The sequence below is a fragment of the Schistocerca cancellata genome, chromosome 4 (genome assembly GCF_023864275.1).
Source record: "Schistocerca cancellata isolate TAMUIC-IGC-003103 chromosome 4, iqSchCanc2.1, whole genome shotgun sequence".
NCBI classification, from domain to species: domain Eukaryota; kingdom Metazoa; phylum Arthropoda; class Insecta; order Orthoptera; family Acrididae; genus Schistocerca; species Schistocerca cancellata.
In genome coordinates, this window is record NC_064629.1 from 717,801,480 (window position 1) to 717,814,408 (window position 12,929).

At 43.5% G+C, this 12,929-nt stretch overlaps 1 pseudogene; it reads left to right on the top strand.

Moving 5' to 3' along the window:
* Nucleotides 1–10,614: 10,614 nt before the first annotated feature.
* Nucleotides 10,615–10,732, top strand: LOC126185790 (5S ribosomal RNA; annotated as a pseudogene).
* The last annotated feature ends 2,197 nt before the right edge of the window (nt 10,733–12,929 follow it).

Here is a 12,929-nt window from a genome sequence, read left to right on the forward strand (position 1 = left end):
TTGCGTTGTCATGGAGGAGAAGTTCGTTTGCATTTTTGTGGCGACGAGCACGCTGAAGTCGTTTCTTATATTTCCTGAGGGTAGCACAATACACTTCAGAGTTGATCGTTGCAGTGTGAGTTGCGATATCGAACCGAATAACCCCTCCCGAATCCCGGAAGACTGTCGCCTTGACTTTACCGGCTGAGGGTGCGGCTTTGAACTTTTTCTTCGGTGGAGAGGTGGTGATGCATCACTACATGGATTGCCGTTTTGTTTCCCGTTCGAACTGAAGATCCCGTGTTTCATCGACTGTGACGGTGTCCGACAAAAAATGTCACGATCAACCTCGTAACGCGCAAGCAATTCCGCATAGATGGTCGTTCGTTGCCTTTTTTAGTCTTCTGTTAGGAGGCGAGGAAACCGGCAGGCACACACCTTTGAGTATCCCAACTGGAGTAAGAGTGTGTCAACGCTACCAACAGAGCTGTCTAGTTGTGCAGCGAGGTGTTTGACTGTGATCCGTCGATCACCTCGAATGAGAGTGTCTGCGCTCTTCAACAGTGCAGGAGCCACAGCTGTGTGCGGCCGGATGACGTGTACATCTGCGCGACCTTGTTGTGATGATGATAAACGCCTCGCACAACGAGTCACCGTGCTTTTATTCACTGCCAGGTCTCCGTAAACATTCTGTAGGCGCCTGTGAATATCTGCGACGCTCTGTTTTTTCACCAAAAGAATCTCAATGACAGCATTGTGTTTGGAGCTCAACCCCAGCTACAGACGCCATTTTGAAGGCTGTGTACAGCGCCGCCACTTATCGAAACTTCATGAAACAATATAGGCTGAACCGGGAATATTCTACAATGTCCCACAACAAATTTTGCATTTTTTTCAACCGAAAATGGCTGAGAAAAAAATGTGTTGCATTACATACTGAACGCTTCTCGTATGTGTGTACACCGATCAGCCAGAACTTTACGACCACATACCTAACAGTTGGTTGCGCACCTTCTGTTCGGGTAACAGCGGCGACGTGTCGTGTCATGGAAGCAATGGGGCCTTGGTAGGTCACTGGAGGGAATTGACACCACATCTGCACACACAAGTCACCTAGTTTCCATCAATTCTGGGGTGGGGAAGATGACCTCTAACACCACGTTCAATCAAATCCCAGATGTGTTCGATCGGGTTCAGATCTGGCGAGTTGGGAGGCCAACACATCAATTGGAACCCGCCACTGTGTTCCTCGAACCACTCCATCACACTCATAGCCTTGTGACATGGCGCGTTATCTTGCTGAAAAATGCTACTGCCGTCGGGAAATATGATCGTCATGAACGGGTGTACGTGGTCTGCAACCAGAGTACGATACTCCTTGGCCGTCATGGTGACTTGTACTATCTCTGCCGGACCTATGGATTCCCACGTGAATGTTCCGCAGAGCATAACGGTGCCTCCTCCTGTTTGTCTCCGTTTCGCATTACAGGTATCAAGGAGCTGTTCCCCTGGAAGACGACGGATTCCCGTTCCCCCATTGGCATGATGAAGAATGTTTCGTGATTCATCAGACTATGCAACGCTCTACCACGGTGTAAACGTCCAGTACGAATGGCCACGTGCTCATTTCAGTCGTAGTTTCCGATGTCGCCGCGTTAACATTGGCACATGCACGGATAGTCGGCTGCGGAGGCAAATCGTTAAGAGTGATTGGTGCACTTTGTGTTCACATACACTTGTATTCTGCCCAGCATTAAAGTCTGATGTTAATTCCGCCACAGTTCGTCGCCTGTCCTGTTTTACAAGTCTGCCCAGCCTACGACGTCCGACATCTGTAATGTGGGGTGGTCACCGAACCCCACGCCGTCTGGACGTGGTTTCACCTTGTTTTCGTCACGTGCTGAAGGCACTCACCACAGCACTCCTCGAACACCCGACAAGCCTTGCAGTTTCCGAAATGCTCGTGCCGAGCCTCCAGACCAACACACTCTGCCGTCGGTCCAGCTCAGATAGATCGCGTGCCTTCCGCGTTCGACACACGGACAGCACGCTCACTGATACTACATGCGCCGTGTATGTGTCTGACTAGCAGCCTTTTCTCGCCAAGTAACGCTGCTATCGCCTGGACGGGTTTATATCGATAACAGGTCGGCAGTCGTAATGTTCTGGCTGATCAGTATATGTTCCACATCTACTCCTAAACCACTGGACCTATTTCAACCAAACGTGGAGCACATATTCCTTACTGTCAGGCAGCAATCGCTGTGGGGTAAGAACCACCTACCTATCACCGTTCAGAACGTATGACGTCATAAAAGGTAAGACGCGAGAAAAGTTGTTGCTTCATGCATGACGTTTAAATTTGTTGCTTATGTACTACGAACTGAAACACTGCTGTATCATGGATAGTGTTTAAATTCATTACTTCTTTGCTACTAACTCTGTTCACAATATGTTTCACAGACAGTATCCACGTATGCCGCTGAGTTTACCTACGCGTGAAAAATGTCGTATTATGTATGAAGTTTTAATACATTTATTCTTTACCACTAAGACATTCATGCAGTCGAGTCATCTGAAGGAAATCCTTGTTCACGTGGCAGCACTTTCGACAGCTTTCAACTGCGAAGCACAAACGGTTGTAGGAGACAACAATAGCCATCTATAAAGCTATGAAGAGGCGTTGACATAAAGACGTCTTGAAAATCGCGTTATAGACATGCGAAGCGGCGGCGCCCTGCTTACAGAGAGTGTTCGGTATACTGTAGTCACACATTCGTACATTATGCACATTTCTTTGTACGATTGTCTCATAACTTCAAACTTATTTTCACGAAAACCTGGAAACGAAATTTTTTCGATTTTACACTACAAACGCAGTTCATTTTTCGTTTTAATATCTTTGAAAATTGGCGAAATGGATACTCGGGCAATGCCAGGTTTGTCAGCTGGTGGTTCTCTAATACTTCATCGAAGAACGTTTGAAGCTACTTTTACATCTGAAGATTTCGCTACGTTATCCACTTTGTATTTACAATGCAGTGAAGAGTAATGGTCCTATAGCACTCTATCACGACCAAAGCGACTTTGACGTCTGAAGATTTCGCCCCATTAAGAACGATATGCTGTCTTCGATTTGTCAGGAACGCTTCCAGCTTATCATAAAGCTGGCATGATATTCAGTACACAAACATTTCGTTCGTTGGGTGCCATTGTAAACCTGTCTCCGACGACTACCAGAAGTCAAAGAACAAGGCATCACTGGGGGAACGGTATCTACTGCCTTCTGCTTCTCTTGTACGAACAAAGTGAGCTGGGTTGCAGAAGGTCGATCTTCGCGGAATCCATGTTGATTACTGCAGAGGAGGTTTGTGGCCTCCAGAAAGTTCACAATAAAACGGTCCTAACTTCTTCTTCTTTACTTTGACTGATACCGATTTAGCACTGCTATTCGGTTAACACTGTTTTATGAGTAGCTGAAGGGACTGTCTTTCGAGTACGTGTTTATAACGTTTACCACAGTGTTCTACAAGTAAGTGAAGTAAATACGCAGTTGATACTTTCCTCCACCTTGTCAATTAGCACGTACTATCTGAAAGGTCCTTATGACGCATAATCCGCAAAAATTCTGCAGCAAAACGTTCACTAAAACATCTCATAAGCTGTTATTAAAGCACCTCCTACCTGCCTATTTAATCTAACGCTAAACAAACTGTTTCTTTCGTGGACTAATTTGTCTCTGATAGGTTCTGGTGGATAGCTTCCATTTCTACGAAAGATTGAGATCGTTGATACGGCTCACAAGCACACATCAATCACATACAATATAAATACGTATAAGTGTGACGAATAAACAGTTAAAATACACAGAAGTATTATTTGTGTAAGTGTTACCGTAACAATAAACAACTTTTACGTTACTGTTTGTTAATGAAAGTGGATATGTGGACAGGCAGAGCAACTTTGTTATCCGGAAACGTCTTTCACAAAACTAGTAAATCTGATGCGTATTGGCTTTTAGGAGTTTACATTTGTTAGTGTTCAAAACCCGGCCAGTGTGGCCCAGCGGTTCTAGGCGCTTCAGTCTGCAACCGCGCGACCGCTACGGTCGCAGGTTCGAATCCTGCCTCGGGCATGGATGTGTGTGATGTCCTCAGGTTACAGTAGTTCGAAGATCTAGGGGACTGATGACCTCAGGTGTTAAGTCCCATAGTGCTCAGAGCCATTTGAACCATTTTATTAGGTCGGTTTCCTTGGACAGCGCCTTGTTGAAAACTTGGCTCCGCGACTTCGGAGGTCTACATCACACTCGAACCCTACCATCAGCTCCTATCAATTGAAACTGGGACTCATCTGATCAGGCCACGGTTTTCCAATAGTCTAGAGTCCAATCAATACGGTCACGAGCCCAGGAGAGGGGTTGTAGGCAATTTCGCGCTGTTAGAAAAGGCACAAACATCGGTTGTCCGCTGCCACAGCCAATTAACGCCATATCTCGCCACAATGTCCTAACGGATACGCTCGTCGTACGTTCCACATTAATTTCTGCAGTTATTTCATGCAGTGTTGCTTTCTGTTAGCACTGATAACTCTGCGCAAACCCCGCTCCTCTCGGTCGTTAAGCGAAGGCCATCGGCAGGTGTGTTGTCCGTGTTGATAGGTAATGTCTGAAATTTGGTATTTTCGGCACACTCTTGACACTGTGAATCACGGAATATTGAATTCTCTAGCGACTTCCGAAATAGAATGTCCCATGCGTCAAGCTCCAACTATCATTCCGCGTTCAGAGTCTGTTAATTCCCGTCTTTTGGCCATAATCACGTCGGAAACCTTTTCAGATGAATCGCCTAAGTAGAAAGGCACTGCTCTTTTACGCGATACTACCGCCATCTGTATATTTGCATATCGCTATCACATGATTTCTGTCATCTCAGTGTATGTGGAGATGTTTTTCGTTAACTAACCCATCCATCACTAGACTATTAAGTCTGGCATCCAAGTATTTTACACCCTTGCCGGCATAATGACTTTAGTGGAAAACTTTTAGGGTGTAGTCGCATAGCTTCTTTTGTTTCTGCTGGAAGGGCGCCCTTTACATACTAGAAGAGCTTCAGTCACTGACATAACATGATTTCTGTAGCATCTTTCCTACTATAACCAAGTATCTGACAGAGTGCCTTCTAGTACTCGAACGTGCGGCTACCCTTCATCGACATATTTATGTGCCTATCTATATTTTGGATATTTTATAAGGCAGTTTTAGCATGTGTCGATTGAAACGTAATTTTAACTTGGGGTGTTACTGGAGGAGTTCTCGTGGAAAGTAATTCGAAAACTGACTTGAACTTATGTAAGACACTTTAATGTTTGCCTATCGGAGTTTGTTTGTTTTGATGCACTGCAGCAATGAAATGTCGGTTGGCAGTTGACAGCATGATTGCAGAGACGTGCGTTCTGCAGCATCCTGCAAGACGTCTGTTGCCAAGGCTTCGTTGTCGCCGATCGCTGGTCTGTCAGAATACACCACAAATAAACTTTCACTGGTTCAAAAGCCAAACGGGATAGTGTCAGTCGAGTTAAATAAATATTAAGATCGTAGATTATTACAAGCAACAGTGGACTGCTGGCCGAATACTAAGCCTGACCTCCAGTACTCCCGTTTATTTTTCACATCACCAAACGTAAACTGTTTGGGATGGTTCAAATGGCTCTGAGCACTATGGGACTTAACTTCTGAGGTCATCAGTCCCCTAGAACTTAGAACTACTTAAACCTAACTAACCTAAGGACATCACACACATCCATGCCCGAGGAAGGATTCGAACGTGCGACTGTAGCGGTCGCGCGGTTCCAGACTGTAGCGCCTAGAACCGCTCGGCCACTCTGGCCGGTTAAACTGTTTAGGAGATGGGTCCTCACACAGATTCTGATGCAGTTTTGAGCATACTAAACCTGACCGTAGACAGTTCACTGCTGCAAATAACGATCCTTTTCACTCGTAGTATTCGTCAATAGTGGTGGCCGAGCGGTTCTAGGCGCTCAGTCCGGAACCGCGCGACTACTACGGTCGCAGGTTCTAATCCTGCCTCGGGCATGGATATGTGTGATGTTCTTAGGTTAGTTAGGTTTAAGTAGTTCTAAGTTCTAGGGGACTGATGACCACAGATATTAAGTCCCATAGTGCTCAGAGCCATTTGAATCATTTTTGTACATTTTTCCAATCACTTGGAACGCTAAATCTCTCCATCGAATTGCAATAAACTGAGCCTAGAAGTGGAGCAAGTTTTTTAATATAATGGATGTATAGTTGTATAGGTACCCCGTAAGGTTCTGTCTACTGTTCCATTCTAGAGCGATGTTAGAATATACCAGTGAGCCGCCCCGACTTCGCAAGAAAATTGGGAATTTGTGATAAGTTCTATGGGACTAAACTGATGAGGTCATCGGACCCTATGCTTACACACTACTTAATCTAACTTAAACTAACTTACGCTAAGGACAACACACGCATCCATGCCCGAAGGAGGACTGGGGGGGACCCTCGCGAACCGTGACAAGGCGCCAAGACCACGCGGCTACCTCGCGCATCGACATCGCAAGAGTAGTACTAAGTATCTACCGCCGGATGACGTGGCGTAGAGGTAATAAATTGTACACACAAGCCTTCCTCGTGAATCAGTCTATTTATTAATGAAAACCGTATTACAATCCCTACAGTAGTTCCTGGGATTAGTCTTCACATATATATAGAAAAATGTGGCCAGGGACTTTACTGTATGCATATGCAGTCTCATTTTTCGATGCATCTTTATCGAGTTCGTTCGACGATTGAAATGAGGAACCGTAGTGAACAAATTCCGGAAAACGGAATTTACCACTTAGGTCTTCTTCCTGGCACCCTCCGTTTAGGTGCCAGTGTGGTCATTATGTGACTTGATGAAATGACTTCGATTCAGTTAGTAACTGAACACCGGAGTTTCGTACGATTTTTTGTTCGAATTCGTTGAACGCTTAATGCATGGTTCTCCTTATGCTCAGTTGGCTTAATTTAGTTTTTCTTCGTCATCAAGACTCTAATCGTTAAATGTTTGGCGAAGTTCTCTTTTCTTTCGGAGCAACTCTTTAACACGACTGTCGAAGCACAGCTTGTCTTTTCCATTCCTCAGAACTTTCCTCGGCACATACCTGTTTAAGGCAAATAGTATAATCATCCTAAATTTTATCCATTTCTCGTCAAAATTCTTAATTTGAGACATAAACGTTATGTCGACCGTTCAGGTAATCTGGAATCTGCTCTTGTCATGCTTGCTGAGCAGCAGTTTCTTCCTACATTTCTTTACGTCCCTATTTCATACGTTTTCAGTTATGTTACAAGGGCCTTGTGATCAATGATTCCCTGTCCCACGTTAACTGAGTTGAAAGTTCGGACCCGTTTGTAACCAAGAGATCTTTGATATTACCTTCACGAGTCGGTTCACTGATTAATTGCTCAACATGATGATCGAATAAGGCATTTACAATAATATTACATGAAATCCTTCCCTAAGACTCTGCTAATCACTAGATTCTAAAATTTTGTAACAGGTGGGTTGAAATTTCCTCGTAATACAATGAAATGGTATGGTAAATTGTTCGCTAACTTCTACAAGTTTTCCCCTAAAGGTGCCGCCACTACGGCTCCTGAGGCAGAGGGTCTATCAAAGCCCCAGTTGTGATGTGTGATCCACATTTAAAACTTATCATCACCAAACGATTTCGAATTTGGAATCTGTATTACCTCACTGGATACTATAGTATTATTAGTGATTATAAATACTCCTCCACCACCGGCGTGAAGTTCATCTTTGTGACATTTACTCTCATTGTAATTTGAAATTTCATTGCTATCAAAATCTGGTTTCACCCAGCTTTCTATCCCAAGTAATATGTGGGCATTATTACCGTTTATAAGAGAGACTGGTTTTGGGATACGTCCACAGATGCTCATGCAGTTACCTAATTTTATATCAATATTTTCTTTATCCGATTTGCAATACCGACTGCCACACTCTGTACGTAATAGGGCTGATATTTTTCCCTCTTCAAAATCAGTATCCATCACCAACACCAGTATGAAGTATATATTTTCCCATCGCATCCTAGACACGCTCTGTGGGTAACAAATCAGTATACCGAGCAAACCAGACAAGGATCCGTACGTTCCACAAGGCGTTTGTAATGTAAACTATTGTATAGGGTCTTGCGTTACGCTGCTGAAATATGCCATATGGTACCCTGGTCATGAAGTGCATGACGACAACGTTTACCATTCTTGCTACATAACGGCGAGTATTCAGCCTCCCTTCAACAGTTGAATCGCCACATGCTTAAAGGGCCATAATCACGAAATATCCAAAATGTAGTAAAGCCATTGAAGGACTGCTGAGGCGTGGCCACATCTCTTAATGCTAGAAGGCACTCTGTCAGGTGCTTGGTTATGGTAGGAAAGGTGCTACAGGAATCATGTTAGGTGCTATAAGGACTTCAGTCAGTAACTGAAGTCTCCAAGCATATCAAGGGAGCCCTTCCAGCAGAAACAAGCGAAGCTATCCGGTAACACATTGGAAGGTTTCCACTAAAAGAAAGTCATTACACTAGCAAGGGTGTAAATTATTTAGATGCCTGACTTAACATCCTAGTGATGTATAAGTTGGTTAAGGAGAAACATATTCCATACAAGCTGAATGTGACTATGGGAAGCCTTCACCTTAACGATGTTGCAGAGCTATGTACCACTGGAGAGCTAATGATTCGCAAGAGAAGGGCGAAAAAAATTTATACTAAGCATACAGAAGTAGCTAAACGTACAGACGAGTACCATGTACTTGCTATGACTTTTGACTACATGCGGAATGTCCCAAATCCAGAGATTTCTGTCCAGGATACATTATGTCTGCTACAGTTGACAGCTTATATATTTTGTATTCATAAAATTAAATAAAAAGGCTAGGTTCGAGTATGATTCGTGCATTGAGGGTTCCGTACAAATTTAATTATGCATATAAACAGCTCATCCATTCTGGGAATCGAGAATCTAGACCATTTTTGCTTTTGATGAGAAAAAAGTCATTCCTTGTCTGATGACAGAATTTTAAACATTGCGACCCAGTCAGCCTTAATGCAGAACAACTGACTGCTTTCATTTAAAGTCTGAAAGTCTGACGTCAGATAACAAACGACAAAAGAAATGTTTTTTTGGCAACTGCCTGTAGGCTTCTGTCTCGGGTTCTTCGGCCAACGTTTGTCTGGTGATTTTTCTGACGTTTCACCAGCATGAGAGCCTGGCATTGTCAAAGCTTCACACTTCATTTCTGGCGGTGGACTGGAAATGGAGGGTGAAGCTTTGACAATGCCAGACACTAGTGCTGGCGAAACGTCAGAAAAATCGTCAGACAAACGTCGTCTGAAGAACCCGAGACAGAAGCCAACAAGCCGTTTGTCAACAAGTGTTCACGAAAGCCTTAACAATTTTGTATATATTTTTTTCGTGTGATATAATTACAAATTAACAATTTTCAGCGATTTTACTTTACTTATACTCTGAAACCTTACATATTGTCAAATTTCATCATTGTAGATCAACGGGAAGTACCCTATAGATTTGATGAGTGAGTTTGCGGGAATCAAAATTTGCGACATAAATGGCCGTACCTTTTGATTTCATTAACTTAAAAGCTAACGTTTATTATAGCGCCAAAGAATCACAGACCTAGGAATGTGACATAAATTTCAACTTGATCCGTCCACCCAGTCTACAGAAAGATGGATCTTACAGACAGACAGTCTGATAACAAATGATACGAAACTTTTTTTGTGTGTAATATGACTACAAAATAACAATTTTCGAATTTTTTCCTTTAGCTGTAGTGTGCAACCTTGCTTCTTGGCAAATTTCATGATTATAGGTCAACAGGAAGTAGACTACGGGTTTTGCTGAGTGTGCGAGTATCAATATATGTGACACAAATGGCAATATCTTTTGGCTGCACTGACTTAGAAGCTTCGGTTTTTTTACATCGCCAAGGGACCATAGGCCTCAGCATGTGACATAAATTTCAATTCGTAACGTCTACACGTTCCCGAGAAAAAGGGTTTTTAACAGTCTGAAAGTCAGACAGTCGGATGGACGGATAACAGAGCGATCCTGAACGGTTTCCGCCTTTAACAATTGACGTACGGAACCCAAAAAATAATGCACATATGTTTATACGTCATGGAGGTATTGGAAAGCAGATCCCTAACAAAGTATGCGCTTTCCTCTGCAAGTATCTGCAGAACGTTCCTCCATCAGTCACTGGATTACACTTATATTCCGTGAACTGTGGAGGAAAACAAAAATTATGTTGTATCAGAAATGTTATTGTTATTGTTATTGACTGACTGCAATTGGTTTGAGAAAAGTCAACATTATTCCCCTGTCACATGACAATTCTTTCTCCCTTGTGACTGGGATTTCAGCAGAATCAAAAGAGAACTTAGAAACTACCACAGGTTCTATACGATACAGGAACTAGCAATGCTCATCATAAATTCCAGCGAAGTTCAAAAATTTATTGTGGCAGAAATTTTTAATTATTGCTTATTATTGAAGCCACTGGCAACGGCCTTACCACAGTGCATACACCGGTTCCCGTCAGATCACCGAAGACAAGCACTGTCGGGCGTGGACGACACTTTAATGGGTGACCATCCGGGCCGCCATGCGCTGTTGCCAATTTTTGGGGTGCACTCAGCCTCGTAATGCCAATTGAGGAGCTACTCGATCGAATAGTAGCTGCTCCGGTCAAAGAAAATCATCATAACGACAGGGAGAGCGATGTGCTGACCACGCACCCCTCCTATCCTCATCCTCATCTGAGGTTGACACGGCGGTCGGATGGTCCCGATGAGCAACTTGTGGCCTGAAGACGGAGTGCTTTTTTAAAATTAAAACCACTGCTGAATGCGTTTATTAAGAGAAAAACAGTATCTACTATAGGAAATCCTGCTACTTGCTAAAAGGTCCTCAGCTATCGAAGTTTAAACTTTTTTGTGCGCACAATTTTTTTTCACAGTGTGAAACGAACGCTGATATTCACGAATATTATGTATTACTGATAATTTTGTTTTTTGGAGAGAAAAGAAAAATGATTTAAGTGTAATTACGTTTTTATTACCTTCATTGAAACTAGTTCGGAATGACTATGGACCTTTCAGCATGTAGTGATCCATTTCGCAAATCAGTGCTGTTATCATGTCCAATAGCTTTCGATGCATTGATTCCAGGAGCTGGAGAAGAAAGGGCCTCGAAAATCGCTGCTTCCTCTGACTTTTCACTGCGTCGTTTGCGGACACGTTGACTTCGATCTCACCATCGTAAACATAATCGAGAATCATGGCCGAACACCATATAATGCTACTAAACTTTCAAGTGTACTCTGATTCTGCAGCGTGGAAGTCTCTTTCGTCTGTGGTGTGGGGTCAATGGTAAGCGACACAGGGTAAATCGAGATCTCAACCCAGCAGCTTCTAGTAATCTGCTGCCGTCGGTTCGTTGTTAACACTGCGCCTGTTTTTCAGCTGTTGTCATCCGTCTGTTCGTCAGAGCAAGTCGAACAATCCTACGATTTTCTAGCGCTGTAGCCCTTCTGGCAGGATTTCAGTCTACTCTTCTTGACATGCCGTTGTCGTGAGACCATCTTATTACTAATCGTCCTGCAGCCATTGCACTACAGCATGATACTACCATGCTTTTGATGCTAATGGTTTAACCTTTCTCAGAGACTGACAGATGGCGATAAGCTTCACGTGCACGTTCTGTGGTCATGCTGTGTTACGATCCCCACCTGAAAAGTTCCAGCAACATTAGACACACTCATGCACTTACTCCATTCTTCATTTGTAGGACTGATTTTTTCTGTAAAATAAGCTCGCATTGGGATGAAATTTCCATCAATGTCTCCCAGAGGTATGAAGTAGGTGTATCAGTTTGGTAGCGTCCAGTCAAGGTGTTTGTGGTGTAACACTTTCCAGTTCCGTAAGGGTAATATTTTATCGAGAATCTGGAGGGGATTATCTGTGGACAGAATCACATGTTCACGTCAGAAGATTCCAGGTTGGAATCCTGGTATGGTCGCCACATGAGTGGTAGCAATATTATGTTGATACGGGGTCTTCACATGAACGGTTGCTGCGCCTGCCCTGAGATTAAACTGCACCCTCAAATCTGTGATACTTACTATATTTGTTGCTAGAACCACCTGAGATCGCTCAGTTTGGATCTACACATGCCAAATACACTTTCCAGACATACCTTGCAGAGATTTTAGCCCAGAAACGAAAGGCTTGCCCCTATAAAAAATGTGGAATGATCATTAATAAATTATTTAATTATGCAACAGATTATATGAATGTTGATCTGCATATATAGTTACGTGTATATAGAACACTCAGAGAACCTTGCATGTTTATGACGCCACTTTCACCAGTCCTTACATACTTGTAACTATTCGCGCAGATTAACATCCGCATTATCAGTTGCGTATTTAAATAATTTATTAATGGCCATTTCATATTTTCCATCGGGGCAAGCCTCTGGTTTCTGCGCCAAAATCTCTGCAGGGTATGTGTGGAAAGTGATTTTGGCATGTGCAGATCGAAAGTGAGCGATCTAAGGCGGTCCTGGCAACAAATATAGTAAATATCACAGATTTAAGTGTGCAGTTTAATCTCAGGGCAGGTACAGTAACCTTTCATGTGGCGATCACGTACCAGGATAATACTGCCAACTTGCGCAAGCTACACATTAGAGTGGTGCAACGCTCCGTGTTTGACCGGTCACGGCTCGCCTGTTGACATGGGGACCGAGCCGCTCGTGTCCGGCCCCATACGACTCGGCTCGGTCACGTACTCGCCCCATGTCTGATGTCCGG